The sequence below is a fragment of the Monodelphis domestica genome, chromosome 6 (genome assembly GCF_027887165.1).
Source record: "Monodelphis domestica isolate mMonDom1 chromosome 6, mMonDom1.pri, whole genome shotgun sequence".
Lineage (NCBI taxonomy): Eukaryota > Metazoa > Chordata > Mammalia > Didelphimorphia > Didelphidae > Monodelphis > Monodelphis domestica.
In genome coordinates this window covers 267,776,938-267,796,773 of record NC_077232.1, presented here as the reverse complement: position 1 = coordinate 267,796,773, position 19,836 = coordinate 267,776,938, and the positions used below count along the sequence as shown (strand labels likewise).

The 19,836-nt window shown below is 36.7% G+C and overlaps 1 protein-coding gene and 1 pseudogene across 1 annotated transcript in view; both read left to right on the top strand.

The window, feature by feature from the left end:
- HELQ (helicase, POLQ like) overlaps nucleotides 1-19,836 on the top strand; it is a 147,334-nt gene that overhangs the window by 113,675 nt on the left and 13,823 nt on the right. The window lies entirely within an intron of this gene.
- LOC130455109 (high mobility group protein B3-like) lies at nucleotides 6,758-18,059 on the top strand (annotated as a pseudogene).

Sequence of the window (19,836 nt, the reverse complement as noted above, 5' to 3'; positions counted from 1 at the left end):
GATTTATCTTAGTTGCCTAGGCTAGGAAATTCACAATTATTGTTCAAATTCAGAACAGTAAAATCAAAACAATAGTTCCTTATATTTGTATCCATTATAGTAATTCAGAGATGCTGGTTGGTTTTCCGAATAAGATCCATTAGGAAACATTTACAGTCTTCCTTCCATGGTACTGAACATCTACTATGCCTTTGAAAGATCACTATTTCTATTTATCTTTGCATCTTCCTCAGTACTTTGACCCTACTTGGCACTTAATATTTCTTAGTCTTAATTAACAGGACTGGAAATGGACTACAATTGGAGTTAACACTTTGTAGAAAACTAATTGGAAATTTTAAAAAACATTCCAGTTTTTAATTGTTTAAAAATTTGCAAACTATATAAAAAGCCTTTAAAATGGCGCCATTCCCCACAACACAGATCTTAGCAGAGTAAACCAGGGCAGAAACCCATCAGACCAAGTTCCATTTGGACTAAGATTTCTGGTCAATAGAAGCAAATTATGTAACAATGCTGCCCTCTGCAGTTTCCATGAAGCACAACATCCTTCTTCGTAGGGCTGAGACACTGGCTAGATTGTTAATCAAATCAACCAGTTCCCCATCTTGTCCCTGCCCAAGATACATATATTTGTCCCTTTGTCTTTTTAAATTGTCTTCTTTAAATAGACTTTTTCTCCTACCAACTTACTATATTAATAATCAATAATCAATCAATGAACGAACACTTATTAAATGCTAGGCACTGTGCTGGGCTAAGCATTGGGGATAGACTAAGAGGCAAGACACTGTCTATCTTTAAAGAAGCTACAGTGTAAGAGGCTGGAGAACAAACAAATGCAGGTATCCCTTCTGCCTGGGCGAAGGGGAGTTAGGGGCATGCAGGCATATCCTCCATCTGGAAAATTCATGTAAAATTGCCATAAAAATGCTTGCCATCCCCAAGTGAGGGCAAAAAACTGCAGATCTTTTACTACAAATTGAATTGTAAGAGAAAAAAATCATGTACCTCTTCATTTGTGCTATTGAACAGAAAAATACATATTGTACATATAATACTATATATAGCTACAAACATTTTAGGCATCTCTGAGTTATTAAACTTCTTAAGATATATCTCTACGTTTTTAGCCGTGGTGGATCATCTCTTGGTTTTCACATTCTTTTCACAAACTTTTCACTTTTTACTTATTTTAACTTTAAAAAAATAAATTATGTATATTTGTGGTATTAAAAGATAAAATATATTGATATTATACAATACCACAAATACATTTATGCATTTCTTAGTTTCTAACATGTTTTGTCTGCTGGCCTTTGAAAAACTCCCCCCAAATCCTCATTTAATTTCTTATTCTGACCTGTAATATATCAAAACTGCTTGGGGAAAATTGTGATGTGAAAGAGATAACCTGTATATACAAATAAGCTGCATAAAGGATAAATAGAAAATAATTAGCTTAGAGAAGGCATTAAAATTAAGGGGCCTGGGGAAAAGCTTTCTGTAGAAAACGGGAATTTAGCTGGGACTTAGAAAGTAAGCTGGAGAAGTCAGTCAGCAGAGATGGAGAGAAAAAGCATTCCAGGCTTGGAGGAACAGCAAGAGAAAATACCTGGAGCTGAGAAGATGGATGCTTTGCTTGGAGAACAACAAGGAAGGATTACTAAACTGAAAAAAAATATCTGGTGAGGAGTGTCAACCTGAATTAAAGAAAACTACGAAAGTTTCAATAATATCTTTAATCAAGGCAAGAGGAGATTGCAATCTGGGGTCCCAGCCACACTGGGGTGTAGGGGTACCCAAGAGGGCAGGATGAAGTAGTTTCATGGGAGACACATCCTCAAAAATTACATAAGTTATTTCACCTGACAACTAAAAAAAATCCATAGAGGAGACTAGGGAGACTGGCAGGGGAAGAGAATACAGCAAAGGATACAGTGATAGATAGGAGGGGGACCAGGAGAAAATGATGTCCAAAAACCTAATGAGAAAAGAATATCAAGGAGGAGAGAATGGTCAATAGTGTCAAAGGCTGCAGTGAGATTGAGACTGAGGATTGGGAAAAGGCAAATGATCATTGTTCTTTAAAAGGTTTTTTGTTTTTGTCAGATCACACATTATTACTAACCAGACCTCCAATTTTTGTTGCACAGCCCTGTTAGGCTATATAGAGTATATAAAAAGTGAAGTTCGAACTCTAAAGATCCTTCTAATTCTAAAATTGTATTTCTAGATCAAAGCAATATTATAGATTACTACCACTTTTCCATTTATGTACCCAGACTAAACAAGCTTAAAAACTGTTTGACATTGAAAGATCTTCAAAATCTGGCTTCAACTATCTTCCTAGATGTTCTGATTCTTAATTTTTTGTTACACAAATAGTCCAAGTCTGAAAAGGCTATGGCAAGGTCCTTGACTGTTACAGTTTTATTATCTATTACTCATTCCAACTCATTGAACTTTTCCTTTAAATATTTAGATGCTATGTCATTTGGTATATACATGTTTAGTACTGATACTAATTCATTTTCTGTGGTACCTTTTAGTTTCCTTGCTTAATTAAATCTGTTTTTGCTATTGGTCTGCCCGAGGTCATGATTGCTATTGTTGTTTTGGTTGGAATTTTTTGTCTAACTGAAGCATAATAGATCTTGTTCTAACCCCTTATTTTAATTCTGGGAATCTCTATGTGTTGTGTTTCTTTTAAACAACATATCTTTGAATTCTGCTTTCTAATCTATTTTGCTTTCTATTTGTTTTACGGGTAAGTTCATCTGATTCCCAATGATAGTTATGATCATTCTGTGTTTCCATTCCTCTTATTCCCTTACACTTTTCCTTCTGGAGCAGGCTCTGTCTTCATAAAGAAGAATAGAGAGTGAGGAGCATGCTTGATTGAAGGGGATTTCTGCACCCAACTATTTGAGTACATTTTTCCCACCTTTGGCCAGTTCAGATGAAAGTGAAACTCATGATAGCAAGATCAAGGCTATGATCACCTCTGTAACTGATGTGGAATAGAGGAATAGATCATGTAAAATAAGTTAAAGAGCTGAGGGTGGTCAATGTCGAAGTCCTCTAGTTTGAGGCCAAGAGTAAAGCAGGGGAGAAAGACTGAGCTTGATAATAAGCTCATTAAGGAAAGATTGCCTTTGAGGTTGGCAGACAACAGTTACCAGAATTTTTATTGGCTTGCAGATAAAGACTCCATGACCCTCAAAGGAGGAGAAGATACTAAGGGATGGCATTTGGCAGGGGCAATGGGAACCTGAGAGTATTCCAACTCCCCCACCTCAACAAGTGAGTCAGGGGAAATGAGTAACTGCAAGCAGTGCTGGAAAGTATGACCAGGGAGGCTGTGTCATCAGGAGGGAAACAGACCTCAGTGAAAGACAGAAGATGAAAACAGAAAAGAATATTTAAGATGAAAGCAAATTTGTTATGTATGGAACAAGCATTCCAGAGAGCACAATGGGAAGAGTGGGTGGCTTTTAGTGGGAGATTGCAGGGTGCCAGTTGAGGGGGTGGCAGTACAGGATTAAGGAGTGGGAGACAGAGATTTGGGTAATGACAGCTAAGAAGTGAAAATCATTGGGATAGGGAGGATATGAAATGGTAGAAGTATGTTAATCAGTGAGGAATGAGTTCAGGTAGATGATTAATATCACCAAGTGTTGAACTTAAGGGTAGAGTCTTCTCAGGGTTTTCGTTCACTGCTTTGTATATTCTTTTTTTCTTGAAATCTGTGGTTGTGTAAGTAATGAGATTAAACATTATTATAATGGAAAGCCCTTTGTTTTCCTTGTACTTTTTTCTATTTGGGTTTATTTTCTTAGGAAATTACTGGTCCCATGGAGATGAATTGTGTTGTTCTTAGAAATTCAGATTCATCAAGCTGATTTATCATGGCAGAATTCAGAGCTGTCAGACATCATTGTTATGCCCTGCTGAAAAAAGAGCACAAACTCATTCCTTTAGCTTGGCTGATAAGCCAATATTTGGACTTGTGAACTTCCCATCATTTAAAAATTAGATTCTAAAATGTTAGTGTGAAGCATGAATTTGCTTTACAGTGTCCAGGGAAACCTTATTTTCACTGAAATAGGAATTTGAGACTTGATTGTCATTCTAGGATTTGTAGTTCAGAGTAACAGGCATTCCTTTTTGGCTTTGAGTGATCTGAATGATCTTGAAATTTGAACAGAAAGGTGGGCTTGAGCTATCCAGAAAGCTTTATAGGAGGTTCAGTCTGTGAGGGAATAGGAAAAGAAAAGATCTGGTACAACATGAGGTAAGTAACCATATCAAAAAGGTAGAAGTATCTACAATTCTACACAAGACCTGATAGGGAAAAAAAAGGAAAGGGAGAGGGAGAGATTGAATAAAAAAAAAAGGAAGAGAGGAGAGATGGGAAAGAAAGGACAAGGGAGAGAAGGAGGGAGGGAGAGAAAGGGAAAGAAAGAGACAGAGACATAGAGAGAAAGGAGACAGAGATAGAGACAGACAGGTGGGGAGGAAGAAGGAGAGAGAGGAAGGAAAGGAAGAGGGGAAGGGAGAGAAAGAGAGAGAGAGAGAGAGAGAGAGAGAGAGAGAGAGAGAGAGAGAGAGAGAGAGAGAGAGAGAGAGAGAGAGAGAGAGAGAGAGAGAGAGAGAGAGAGAGAGAGTTAGATGGTTCCTGGCTGGAGACCCTCAGTCCCCACCCCCATTGGGATAGACTTTTCTTCACTTGTATAGTCACCAGTTCCTTTAGTCTTCTCTCTGCTTTCATTGCTCAATCTCTGTCTCTAGTTACTGAATTCACTGCAACAGAGTCAGCAACATCCAGGGAATGCTGGCCCTGGCACTTTCTTTGCCCTCCAGGACAGCCTACAATAGCACTCACTGAGCTAATCCATCTGCCTGAGCTAGACCCAGCTTCCAGGCCCCAAAGAATAGATTTACCATCACCAAGGAGCCAGATAATCCCCACAATGTGATCAGATCCTTCTCTTCCTCAGTATTTGTAGGGATTTTCCCCCAACTTGACCACAATGTGAGCCACAAGGGCATTTCCTCTGTCTTAACCTGCTAACATTGCACCAAATGTTGTAGGTGCTCTATAACTGCCAGCACCTTTTTAGTTCAGGTTCAGCACTGAGACAAAATGAGACATTTGCAAGCCATTGAACAAAGGAAATTTACTTTGTTTAAATACAATAAGAATATATAGCAAAGATATTTTTAAGGCATCATTTTAGGCAACCTCTAAGTTTGAGAGGTACCCACTCTATGCTATTGAGACCTTTTGGCTCCCAGACCAGGGAGCTATATCAGGGAAACTTAGTCCAATCAGGTTTCATGAAAGGAGGGAGTCAAGAAGTCAGGGAACTCAGCAATGCCAAGTCAAGAAAACACTCAAGGATACTGATCCTATCATAACAATCTTTGCGTTATGTTGCTAACATCTCCTTGCTGCAATTTTATTTTAAAATTTTGCATTTGTATTCATTAGATATATTGGTTGACAGTTTTCTTTTTCTGTTTTAAGTCTCTGATATAAGTATTAAAACCATATTTGTATCATAGAAAGAATTTAGTAACATTCTTTCTTTTCCTGTTAATCTGGATATTTTACATTTTAGTCAGTATTCATTCATTTCTTTTAGATTGTCAGTATCATTGGCAAATAATTGGTACAGATTGGTGAAATAGTTCCTAATAATTTCTTTTGTGTTTTATTCATTGGTTACACATTCACATTTACTCTCTTTAATACTAGTAATTGAGATTTCTTATTTGTTTTTTAATCAAGTTATCCAATGGTTTATGTACTTAAAAATTCATCTCCCATATTTATCTGTTCATTCAGTTAAACCCCTTAAATTGCCCAGTAAGATATCAATCAGGTCAATATCTGATTACCTGAGTACCCTCATCAGGGAGCCATTTGTCAGCCACTACCTAACCAATTCAATTGAACCAGCATTTATTGAGTACCTCCTTTGTGCCAGTCCCTATGGTAGCCACCAGAGATACAAGACAAAAACTCCCTGCGTTTGAGAAGCTTCCTCTCTATGGTCACGGGATAGAAGGTACAACATGTACAATTATACAGATAAACGTATAGAAAATACACGCAGAGTAAATATAAAGTTATTTGGGTGAAAGAAAGAGCACAGATATCTGGGGAGATCAGGAATAGCTTCCTCCAAGAACTGCACTTGAAGGAAGCCATAACAGGAAGGAAAGAGAAGATCCCAGGGAAGGAGGACAACCCATGAAGAAAGGACATCAGGACAAGACATCACGTGTGGGCAATAGCAAATTGGCCAACTGTAACACAGAGGGCATGAGTGGAAGTAATGTGCTAGGCTGGAGCAAGATTGTAAAGGGCTCTATATAACCAAGAACTCTGGTTTACAAGTAAAAAGCCACTGGAGCTTTGTATTTCTGAAAGAGAATCTCTCTGTAGCTATTTCACTTAGCGATTTGTAATATGTTTCATTTTAAATACCAGCTAGCCCTTAGTTAAATCTAATTCCACTAGAACAGGTGGTTTGGAAAGAGCTTCAAAACTGGCTTTCACAGAGATTAAAGATAATAGAATGAGTCCTAATATTAGAATATCCTCTCTAAGCCTTCTCTTTCTTTAATGATGTGTCATCTGGGGAATATGCATCATTATTTTGTAGTACAGTATTTAGTTTCTAAATTCTGAAATTGAAATGGTCATGTTTATTTTTCTTTATCATTTAGTTTGATTTTTATTATTATTCCAGTGTAATATTTATATTTTCATTAGATCATCTTTATTTTTTATGTAAAGATGTTTTATTCTCCCAATTTCATGTAATGACAATTAAAATAGAATCAAAATAGATTCTGAGATTTTAAAAAATTATAAGATCCAAATTGTTTTCCTTCCCCCTCAGAGATAGTAAGCAGTTTGATCTGGGTAATACATGTATTATCATGCAAAACATACTCCCATATTGGTCATTGTTATAAGAGAATATTATAAAAAACCCAAACCCCAAAATAAAACCATAAATAAACTGTGAAAGATGGTATGCTCTGATCTGCATGTAGATCATAATCTTAGAGCTGAAGTTGATGTTAATGACATCAAGGTTTTCCAGAAGAAATTTGATCATTTGCTCTGCAGGACTGAATAACTATCACTGCTTTCTTAACAAAGTTAAATTATAAGGTAGTATATCATAGAGACCGTAGATTTAGAACTGGAAGAAACTTTAAAGACAATCTAGTCCACCGCCATACTCTTACACTTTTTTTTTATTTTCTGGGAGTCTTTGAAACTAAGAAATGATAAGTGAACTGGTTTTAAGATGTTTTTTGAATAAAAAATTCCATAGGAGAGTGGCACTAATATGATGCATTAACAAAAGAAGTACAGCCAGCTCTCCACCTCATATGCCCCAACTCCTCCAAAGAGATTTAGAATATGCACTCAATTTAATTTTGATTAGGAAATACAAAGGTAAAAAAAGTGAGGTCATGTAAGGAAATAGAGAAATCTCCAGATACTAGAAATGAAATCTGGTCAGGACAGCACTAGGCAGAACATTCCTATGTTGGAAGAAGCTGTGGTAGCTGGGAAGGAAGAGGCCTAAAAATCAAACCTCAAGGGTCCTAAACTTGTGTAGGAAGGAGAAGCAGGAACCAACAGGCATTTATTGCTCATTACCTAGGTCATAGATTCAGGGTATAGTGAGGTGACCTGTTCCTGAGAGTGGCTAAGATAAGGTGAAGTTGTGGACCAAAGTCAGAAAATAGACAGGAAGAATGAACAAATAAGAAAAGGATGTCACCATAAAAAGCTATTGTGGTGACAGAGAATCTCTTGGCACAGTATAAATATATATATATATATATATATATCCTTGCCCAAACCACAAATTCTTTAAAAATTAGAAAAGATCAAATAGAAGATAATTCCATAATTCATCAAGATATAATAAAAAGATTTTTTAATAGAAGAAAATATAAGGCATTTCATAGGAAACAAGGAAACTGACCTGGAAAACAAATCACAGGGAGAAAACTTAAGAATATGACTATTCTCAGCTGTCTGCCACTGGACAAGTCACAACCCTGATTGCTTAGCCCTTGCTGCTTAGCAATATACTATAAACTAAGATATAATATAATATACTAATATAATATGCTAAGAGAAAAAATAAGGTTTTAAAATTTTTTTAATGAAAATAGGAATCACTGGGTTACCTAAAGATCATGACCAAAAAAAAAAAAGCCTAGATATCATATTTCATTAAATCATAAAAGAAAACACTAATATTTCTTAGGACAGCAGATTCAAAATAGAAAGACTCTACCTGTCACCTCATGAAAGATATTCCAAAATGAAAATTTCCAGGAACATTATAGTCAAAATTCAGAGCTTCCACAGCAAAGAAAAATACTGCAAGCAGTCAGAAAGAAAGAATTCAAGTGCCAAGGAGCCATAGCCAGGATCATACACAATTTAACTGTCACCACTATAGAGTGGAGAAGTGGAATATGATATTTTAGAAGGCAAAGGATATAGACTTACAGACAAGAATAACCTACCCAGCAAAACTGGAGAAAATGGAACATGGATGAAATAGATGACTCCCAAGCATTCCTGACAGAAAGACCAGAATGGCATAAAAACTTAGAAGGATCTAAATGTAAGAATTAAAGAGAAATAGAAAAAATATAGAGATGATATATGTTCCCTCCATGCTCTATCATTGTCAGGGGTCATAGAGGAAATTTAACTTGACAAAGCCTATGCATGATTCTGTTATTAATGATCTTGAGAAAAGAATGGAAAGAGAAAAGAGGAACTATACACTAGAGGGGAAAGAAAAGTTAGGGATAATTGTCTCATAATTAGGGTGCATGAATCTACATCTAAACAAATGAGAAAGGAGTGGAGAAAGCAGCTGACAATTCAACCTCATTCCCAACTAAACACACACACACTCTCTCACAAAGATTAAATTCAAAATACATTTCCCTCAGTTGGGAAAGGGGGAAAAGGAGAAGGGGGAATTAGAGAACAGATTAAGGGAGGGATTAGTCCTAAGTAAAGCAAAATCTAAGGATATACCTAAATATTTATAGCTTTTCCAAGGTAGTCAAGAATTGGAAAATGAGTGGGTACCTATGAATTGAGGAATGACTGAACAAATTATGATATATAACTTAAAATACTACTGTCCTTTAAGAAATAATGGAGGGGATGATTTCAGAGAAATCTGGGGAACATAAATGATAGAAACAAAGAGACCTAGTTGAATCAATTATACAATAACAACAATATTATAAAGTCAAATAACTTTGAAAGACTTAGGAAGTCTGGCAACACACATGGCCATTGTGGAAATTTGTTTTGCTTCATTATTCACATTTCTAAGCAGGTTTTTCCTTTCTTTTTCTTCTTTCTTCCTTAATGGTGTAGTGAAATAAATGGTAGGGATCTGGGGAAGGTATTGGATGTTATTTAGGCCAGTATCAGTAGAGTAACCTGGTTTGGGGAAGGCCAACCAAACCCAGTGTAGGCAGAGTCAGACCCTGAGACGAGACACACACAGAACCCTATGCTATAAAATAACAGTTGTTTAATAAAATAAGGACAGGTTAGAAGGGATTTGGATATAATTTACTCTAATAATAACTACCTACACCTCACCAGATCTACAAATCTCTTCACAGAGATTTCTTCTGAGCGGATTCCCTACTCTACTCCTATACTCTTTATATAACCTCAAATTACTGTACTCAGCTAAGCTAACACTAAACCCCCCTTTTGATGATCTAAGGAAAGGGTCTGTGTGCAAGTCTTACAGGGCCCAGTGATGGTCTCACAATCAGCTGTCAGTTGTCACAACAGCAGCACAGGAACTCAGCAGATGTCAAATAGCCAACAGGATAACAGCAATTAGGATGTGAAGATCAGGCAGTCAAATGTCACAGGGAAAAAAGCTGATCTCCTGAGGTCCACCCAGAGAGAGAAAAGTCACAGCCCCCAGGCTCAACTGTCTCTTCAACAGGAATTCCAGAACCCTGCACTTTGCTGTCCATCTGCAAATTCACACATCTTAATTAACTTTTCTTATAACAATAGGGAATGGGAGAGCAGGGTTTTTTCCCCTAGTTGATAAAAAAAAATTTTGTTAAAAGAAGGATTCACAAACAATTTTCAAAACAATAGCAGAGAATAATTATCTAGTAACTTTCTATGAATAAAATGAACAAAAAATATGGAATTAGTAATATATAGTCAGTGACAACTTAATTTGATATGCAAATCTTTTATACTTTTTATCTGTTAACCCAAAAGTCTAAAAGATAGTTGAAAGATTCCTCTGCTTAATAGAGTATAACTCTCATAAGCAGGGGCATAATGGATGGTTTGGAGTTGAGGATGGTAACTAGGTTTAAGTTTAATGACTTACCAAATAAATTTATAGAAAGAACATGGCAAAGGGCAGAGCCAGGATGGTGCATTAGAAGCAACCCAGCTGAACTCTCTCAACATTCCCTTCCAAACAATTTTAAAATAACACTTCAAATCAAATTTTGGAGCTTCAGAGTCAACAAAAGGTCAGGATGAGACATTTTTCTGGCCCAAGAAAATGTAGGAGGTCAGCAAGAAAAGTTTGTCACACTGGGGTGGGGAACTATGCAGAGTCCATACACCAGCAACAATAGCAACTCCAGGAGTTCTTAATCCAAAGAGAGTAAAGAGAGAGGGAAACTGATCAGGAAGAGATTGACCCTTTGTTGGAATTGGATATCACAGGCCCATATGCAGTTCTGAGTTATATTTCCAAGGTGGAGAGGAGCATTGGTCCCAAGGAAGCAAGGGCCATGGTCATAGTTCCAAGGCAAAGAGGAGTGTTAGTACTTGTGGCTTCAGGGACCAAGGGCCCTTTCTGGATAAAGACCAGCGTGTATACCAGAAGAACAATGAACACACTTCTCCCAGGATCCACACCACCTTGAAACTAACAAAAACGTGCAGACCCCCAGAACTAGCTCTGAAAATAGTGGCACAAAAGAGGTTAAACCTTGGAACAGTGCCTCCCCACCTCAAGGTGAACAGAACCAAATTTTAATATAAAGTTCAAAGTCAAAAAATAGTCTAGGAAAATGAGTAAACAATAAAAAGTTGATTTGACCATAAAAGGGTACTATCATGGCAGGGAAGACCAAAGCATGAATTCAGCAAACAATAATGTGAAAACAATGACAAACAAAGCCTCAAAGAAAAAGTTCTACCCAACTCAAACAAGAATTCCTGAAAGAGGTCAAGAAAGAGATGAGTGGTAAAGAAAAAAATTGAGGAAAGAAATACATGTGATGTAAGAAAATTATGTAAAAAGAGATTCCCCACAAATATTGAGAAAAGAATGCCTTAAAAACAGAATTGGACTAATGGCAAAAGAAGCACAAAAATTCACTGAAGAAAAACTACTAAAAAATAGAATTGTTCAAATGGAAAAAAAGAGGTACAAAATTTCATCAAAGCAAATAATTTCTTAAAACTTATAATTAGGCAAGTGGGGGATAATGATTATAAAAGATCAAGAAACAATAAAACAAAATTAAAAGAAGAAAAAATAGAAGAAAATATAAAATAACTGACTTGGAAAATAGATCAGAGAAAGACAACTTAAGAATTAATGGACGATATGAAAGCCATGATCAAAGAAAGAACCTACATATTATTCAAAAAATCATCAAGGGAACCTCCAATATCTTAGATCCAAAGGGTAAAATCAAAATTGAAAGAATCTACCAATCCCTCCTGAAAGAAATCCCAAATACAAAAACTCTCAGGAATATAAAAGCAATTCCAGAGTTCCCAAGCCAAAGAGAAAGTACTTCAAGCAAGCAGAAACAATTTGAATATTGCAGTGCCACAGTCAGTATCACACAAGATTTAGTAGCTTCCACCTTAAAGGAGCAGAGGGCTTAGACACTGCTATCCCAAAAGGCAAAGAAGCTAAGATTACAACCAAGAATCATCTGCCCTGCAAAACCAAGTATAATTCCTCAGAGGGAGAAATGAATTCTTAATAAAATAGGAGGCTTCCAAGCATTCTTAATGAAAAGATCAGATCTGAATAGAAAATTTGATGTTCAAACAAAAGACACACAAGAGGCATAAAACAGTAAACATGAAAGTATACTCATAGGGTAGTCAATAAAGTTGAACTGTGAGGGCAGCTGGGTAGCTCAGTGGATTGAGAGCCAAGCCTAGAGACTAGAGGTTCTAAAGGTTCAAATCTGGCCTCAGACACTTCCCAGCTGGGTGACCCTGGGCAAGTTACTTAACCCCCATTGCCTAGCCCTTACCACTCTTCTGCCTTGGAACCAACCAATACACAATATTGATTCCAAGATGGAAGGTAAGGGTTTAAAAAAAAAATAAAATTGAACTGTTTATATTCTTATATGAGAACATGATTCATCTAACTCCTAAAAATTTTATCATTATTAGGAGTTAAAAAGGAGTTTATGTGAACATGAATCCTGTATGTGAGTCAATTATGTTGGAATGCTCTACAAAAATGAAGAGATGAGAAAGAGGGATGTACGGGGAGTAGGAGGAAGGTAGAGGTAGAATAGGGAAAAGTTTTTCACATAAAAGAAGCACACAAGGAAGAGTTTTACAGTGAAAGGGAAATGAAAATGTGAGAGGGTAGCAGGCAATGCTTGAATTTCACTCTCATCAAAACTGGTTCAAAGAAGAAGAAAAAATATATATACACACATTTGTTCAGTCATTTCAGTCATATCTGACTCTTCAGGACCGCATTTGGGATTTTCATAGCAAAGATACTCGAATGACTTGACATTTCTCATTTCCTTCTCCAGCTCATTTTACAGCTGAGGAACTGAGGCCAATCCATATATAAACTCATGAAGATGAGTTTTCTTGAATCTAAGCTCAGTGTTCTATCCAGATTCAGGGAGCTTAGAAGCAAAATAGACTTTTGAGGAAGAACAAGATAAGGAGAGAGAGAGAAGAAGAAGAAAAAAAAACAAAGAAAATGAATGGAAAGGAAAACATAGTAATCATAACTATGAATATGAATAGAATGAGTTCACCTATAAAACAAAAGCAGACAGAGAAATAGATTAGAAACCAGAATCTAACAGTGTTATTTACAAGAGACACGCTTAAAACAGAAAGACATACACAGAGTTAAAATAAAGAGCTGGAGTAGAATGTAATATGCTTCAGCTAATATAAAAAAAAAAGCAGCAGTGGCAACTATGTTCTCTGACAAAGAAAAAGCAAAAAATAGGCCTAATTAAAAGGAATAATCAAGGAAATCATATTTTGCTAAAAGGTACCATAAAAAATGAAGTAGTATAAAAATTTTTATAGCAAATTTCTTTCATAAAGGCCTCATTTCTCAAATATATACTTAGCATAAAACTGAGCCAAATTAAAAAAATATATGAACCATTCCTCAGTTGTTAAATAGTCAAAATTATATAAATAGGCAGTTTTCAGAAGAAGAATTCAAAGCTATCTACAGTAAAATGAAAAAAATGCTCTAAGTCACTATTGATTAGAGGAATAAAAATGAAAACAACTCTGAGGTAACCTTTTAAACTATCAGAAATGACAAATGGTAGCAATCGAATGTAATGGACTTCTCTACTAGCAGCAATGCAATGATCCAGAACAATTTGGAGATTATGAGAAAGAACTGTGGGAGTTAGAAACACAGAAAAAAAAACAATTGCTTGAACACATGGTTCAATGAGTATATGATTGGAGATGTTGACTTTAATTGATCACTCTATTGCAAATATTAATAATGTGGAAATGGTTTTGAACAACGATACATGTAAAATTCAGTGGAATTGCTCATCAGCATAGCCAGGGGTGAGGGAAGAGAGAAGGGAAAGAACATAAATCATGAAACCATGGGGAAATATTCTAAATTAATTAAATAAATAATTTTTTAAAGAAAAAATAAAAGGACAAGTACTAGGTCTGTATCTCAAAGAGATTTTTTTTTTAATGGGAAAAGATTTGATTATACAAAAATATTTATAACTGCTCTTTTTGTGGTGGAAAAGAATTGGAAACTAAAGTGATATCTCTTGATTGGGGAATGGCTGAACAAATTATGGTATAGATTGGTGATGGAATAGTATTGTGCCATAAGGAATGATGATTTCAGATGATTTCAGAAAGAGCTGAAAAGACCTCCATGAACTGATGCAGAACAAAATAAGCAGAACCAGGAGAACATGATAAACAGTAACTGAAACATTGTGGCACGATCAAATGTGATAAACTTTGCCACTAACAGCAATGCAAAGATCCAGGACAATTCTGAGGAACTTATGAAAAAGAATGCTACTACCTCCAGAGAAAGACCTGTTGGAGTCAGAACGCAGATGAATGCATATGATTTATCACTTCTTTATTTGAGTATATGTTTGGGGGTTTTGGTTTCATAAGATTATTCACTTACAAAAAAGAATAATATGGAAACATGTTTTGTGTGATAATACATGTATAACCCAGATTGAATTACTTGCCAGCTCTGGGAGGGGGGAGGGAAGAAAAGAGGGAGGCAATTTGGATCACATATCTTCAGAAAACTTAGGTGTATATTTGTAATTAAAAATTTTTTAAAGAAATAAAAAATGCTGGAAGGGATGAAAGAAAAATAGATATGGTAATTAACTTCTGGTAGAGTACTGAACTTGTCCAACCATTCTGGAGAACAATTTGGAACTAGGCCCAAAGTGCTATATGTACCCTTTGACCCAGTGATGCACTACTAGATATGTATCTCAAAAGAATCAAAGGAAAAGGAAAAAGATCTCTATGTACCAGAATATTTATAGCAGCTCTTTTTGTGATGGCAAAGAGTAAGACATGACTGAAACTACTGAACAACAACAACAAATTTCATCCTATGAATCTACTTACGTGCATATTATCTGTATGCCATTTTATTTTAATATATTTTCTTTTAGGAGGATGCTAAGGTTAGAATGCTTCCTGGAGTCAGGAAGAAGACCCAAGTTCTAAAATGGCCTCAGACTTCAATTTCTCACATGTAAAGATAATAATAATAACATCTACTTCTCAGGGCTATTGTGTGGATAAAATGAGATCATATTTTTAAGTAGTTTCTAAGCCTTAATTTGCCATATGTAAATGCTAGCTATCGTCCTTATTTATTTTTATATTCTGTGCTTTACACACTAATTATTGTGAACATTTTTGTATTACATAAAAACTCAAAAAAAGAAGATAGAATAAGAAATTGCATCTATTGCCAACAGCTCACTTTTTTTTTTAAGGCTATGTTTTCAAATCCTACTTCTGATGTTAACTATGTCAGCAGAGGTTTTTAATGGATGTCTATTAATCACAGTAAAAGTTTCAGTATCACAATAACTACAAATAAAAGCCAACATGTAGCTGACATCAGGATCAGTGACACAGAGGCCAGAAAAACTCTGCTTTCTTTATAACTCCTTGGCAACCAAGAATTTTTCTAAGAAGCCTAGAAAGCAAAGGGGGGAGACCTTTTGGAAAGAACAAGGGAAAAAAACAGTCATTGCTCTCCAATGCTAAGCAGGAGGAAATGAAGTGAGTGGGATATTTGACAATGTATTTGACCAGAAAATTGAGCAGTTAAAGAAAAAATAAATCTCCATTAAAATGGAAGGGGGGGAAAAAACTTTACGAAGAGGCAGTGACTTTCAGAATGTTAATAATTCCTGAATTTTATTTGGGGACATGCTAGAGGCCCTAATCATAGAGGGTTTCATTGTTCAGTCATCCTCACCTGCTGGGAGTCATTAGGCCACGATGCCTTGACAGAGTCACACGTGGTAGCTAAGGAGGCCACAGAGTACCCTTGGCAAGATGTGATTGCCCACTCAGTCTCCCTTGCATGACCTCTCTCAGCAATGCCCCTTACCTATGTAACTGACATGATTATTAATCCCCCTAGTCTCAGAAGGAATAATGCAAGAGCAAAATACCTGTACCCTAATTCTTTAAAACATTACCAAAAGATCAGACCCTCAAGTCCTATCCCAAAAGACTATCATGGGTTAACTTTTACTTAGGTACATAATCCCCAGTGAAACTGCAGCTACAAGCCAAGCCCAGAACTTTCCCACTCACAGAAACTTATGAAGCCAACACGCAAATCAATCATAAAGGCCCATACAAAATGTACAGGTACACCAAGCTTCAACATGCCTCAGTGACTCGACTTCACAAACCAGGAACTCAGAAACTCCCTAGTAAACCCTGAAAAATGACCAGTCTAATATTAAATCTGAATTGTGTTCCCAGTACCCCTCAACCTCAATGATATGATTGTTGAATTGTCTTTTAAGAACTTTTGATGGAATATTTCTTTTTATTAAAAGTAATAAGTAAATTTCCTTGATTGTTTGTAAGCTCAAAACTTCTCACAGGGTAATGAGAAAATTAAGCCACCTGTGACAAAATCATTTATCTTGTGTGAAACCTTTATTCTTATTCTGTCAAGAATCTGCAATCACAATACAAGAATATAGAATGTTAATCAAGTGATTTGTTAAAAGTTGATGTATCAAGGCGGCTCTCCTGGAGTCAACTAGCACGAGGTTGGGGGACTGCTTAGCGGAGCATCGTGCCCTGCGCTGCCCAGACTAGCGAACAATACAGAGTTCACCATGGCTAAAGGTGATCCCAAGAAACCGAAGGGCAAGATGTCTGCTTATGCCTTCTTGGAAGAGCATAAGAAGAAGAACCCAGAGGTTCCTGTTAACTTTGCAGAATTTTCTAAAAAGTGCTCAGAGAGGTGGAAGACTATGACCGGGTAAGATAAATCCAAGTTTGATGAGATGGCAAAAACTGATAAGGTACGATATGATAGAGAAATGAAGGATTACAGACCAGCAAAAGGTGGCAAGAAGAAGAAGGATCCTAATGCACCCAAAAGGCCTCCGTCTGGCTTCTGCCTCTTCTGTTCAGAGTTTCGTCCCAAGATCAAGTCTACAAACCCTGGCATATCCACTGGGGATGTGGCAAAGAAGCTTGGCGAAATGTGGAACAATCTCAGTGACAACGAGAAGCAACCTCATAATAATAAGGCAGCCAAACAGAAGGAGAAATATGAGAAGGATGTTGCAGATTACAAGTTGAAAGGGAAGTTCGATGGGGCAAAGGGGTAGGTAGAGGAGGAAGACGAGGAGGAGGAGGAGGATGAAGATATCGAATGAAACTGTACCATATTCTGTCTCCATGTGAATACCATAGAGTAGGGGATACACCATAAATGAAACATCTCCTTTGTGATGGTGTCGATTGCCCTCATTAGGCTTAATTGGCTTCTGAAGTGCTTCTAGATAGACATTGTAACTGGTTTCTATGAAGTGGCCATGGGTGTCTCGGAGCACCCAGAAACTGTGTCAAAGTTGTACATATTTCCAAACATTTTTAAAAACGAAAAGGTGTTCTCATGTTCTCCTCACTCTGTGTGCACTTTTGTTGTTGGTGTAAAAGCATTTACAAATGTTTCAGGCATTTTTTTTTTAATTTGTAAGGTGGTGTTTAACCATATGGTTACTGGCTAGAAATTTGAGTTATAAACACTACATATCTTTAGTTTGTAAAAACAAAACCCCACACCCCTAGCCAGAATCTTGGGGTCCAGGCTTGAGGGGGCGTGAGGCTTGGCTGCCTCTCCTAGGGAGCTGCAACCCAAAGCCTACACTGTGAGGGTAGATGGCAGGTATACTGTAATGGGTGTCCATTTAGTTAAAAAGTTGTCTTTCTGTATATATAGTGGAATAGCACCCTGCTCCCATTCTTAAGTGTCAAAAGTGGGGGGTGGGGGGCAGCTGGCATGAGAAAAGTGTCTGGATTTTTGGTTTTCTTTTTAGTTGAAGTGCAGTACTTTTAAATGGAAAAACTGTAGAGCTCCTCCTTGTTTAAGTAAGTCAAACAGAAAGCCAGGCAAATGATGTGAGAGAAAAAAAAAAAGAAAAAGCCTGTCCTTAAACAAAATTCAGAATGTTTGGTATTTTTTTTTTGTATGTTTAGAATGCTGAAATGTCTTTTGAAGCAAAATAAACAGTATTACACTTTTTAAAAAAAGTTAATGTATCACTTTTCCAATTATTTCTATTTAGACATGTGTGTTAGGTAATGTATGTGTGCCAAGAAAATGGATATAAAAGTAAAAACCAAGCCTGGGTATAGTGGAGCAGCTATCAGATACAAAGCATTCCCATGGGTGTAAAGATACAGCTGTCTTCTGTTTGTTATTTTCTTGCTTGACTGTTCACCACCTGTTGGGAATCCCTGGAGTCACGAGTAAGGGTGGACCTTGCCTGTGGCACTCACCTATCTGCCTTTTGAGGAAAGAAATAAAACCCGTCATTGTGATTAGAATCTGAAGAGCATCCGTTAGGGAGACAGTAGAGCACAGTGGGCAAAAACACTAACTGGCTTCAAAGGACCTGGCTTCTGATACTTACTACCTAGGTGTTCTTAGGCAGACCATTTAACCTCTCTGGAACTCACTTTCCTCAACTGTAAAAAGAAAGGTGGGGACTGTTTTTGTTTTTCTTTGTATCCCCCAAACTCAGCACATCGTGCATGTAGTAAGAGCTTTATAAATGCCTCTCAAATGAATGACAAGAGGTCCACTAAAATTTCTTCTAGCTGTGGAAATATTATCCCCCAAAGAAAAATACATAAATGTGCATATATAACATTTGTATGTATTATCTCCTGAGTTTGGAATATATAGCATATTTGTGTATTTTAATATACCCCCCAGTTTGGAAGGAACCAGGACTTTTTGTTTTTCTTTAACCTGGATTATTTTGGTTTGTACAAATACTATAACTCTATAGAAGTGGGGGCAGCTGGGTGGCTCAGTGGATTGAGAGCCAGGCCTAGAGATGGGAGGTCCTAGGTTCAAATCTGGCCTCAGACACTTCCCAGCTGTGTGACCCTGGGCAAGTCACTTGACCCCCATTGCCTAGCCCTTACCACCCTTCTGCCTTGCAGCCAATACACAGTATTGATTCTAAGACAGAAGGTAAGGGTTTAAAAAAAAATTCTATAGAATCTTTCTTGGCATTATCCATTATCATCTGAGGAAGTGATTCTTGATTTTGATTCCAAATGAGAAAGATACAATCATGAATGTCCGGCCCATTATGATTAGTGCAGGCAGAATCTGGTGGGTACATGTCACTGTTTTTTTGGATTTTCAGATTTGCTTCTCTTCTGACCTCCTCTTGCCTTCACTGAAAATTTTTAACATAACATAAATATAACTTATATAATTTAAATGAAGATTTCTAACTTGTACATAAATGTAACATAAAGATTTGTAACCTGTACATAAATGTAACTTTTATAACTTAAATGATGATTTCTAACTTGCATATAAATATAACATATATAGATTTATAATGCATATAAATATAGCTTATATAACTTCAAGGAAGATTTCTAACTTATGCATAAATATAACTTAAGTGAAGCTTTACAAAACTCAGCCAGACTCGGGCAGCTTTTGTTGCTGGAATTTAGGCTTTTCCCTTGCCTTTTCTGTGTTACTCTTCTGCCTAAACTCACATCCCAGGGATGGCAGAACAGCATTTTTTGCCCAAGGTTCATCGTTTTGAGACCTCACTGATACCAAGAAGAGAGGCCATAGTTTCCATTTCTGGATGATGGAGTCATGGGAGAAGTAGCAGTGAGCAAAGAGATAATAAAAGAGGCTGGCGTGAGGAGCTCCCAGCAGCAGCAGCTCTGCTGACCAGGCTCAAAGG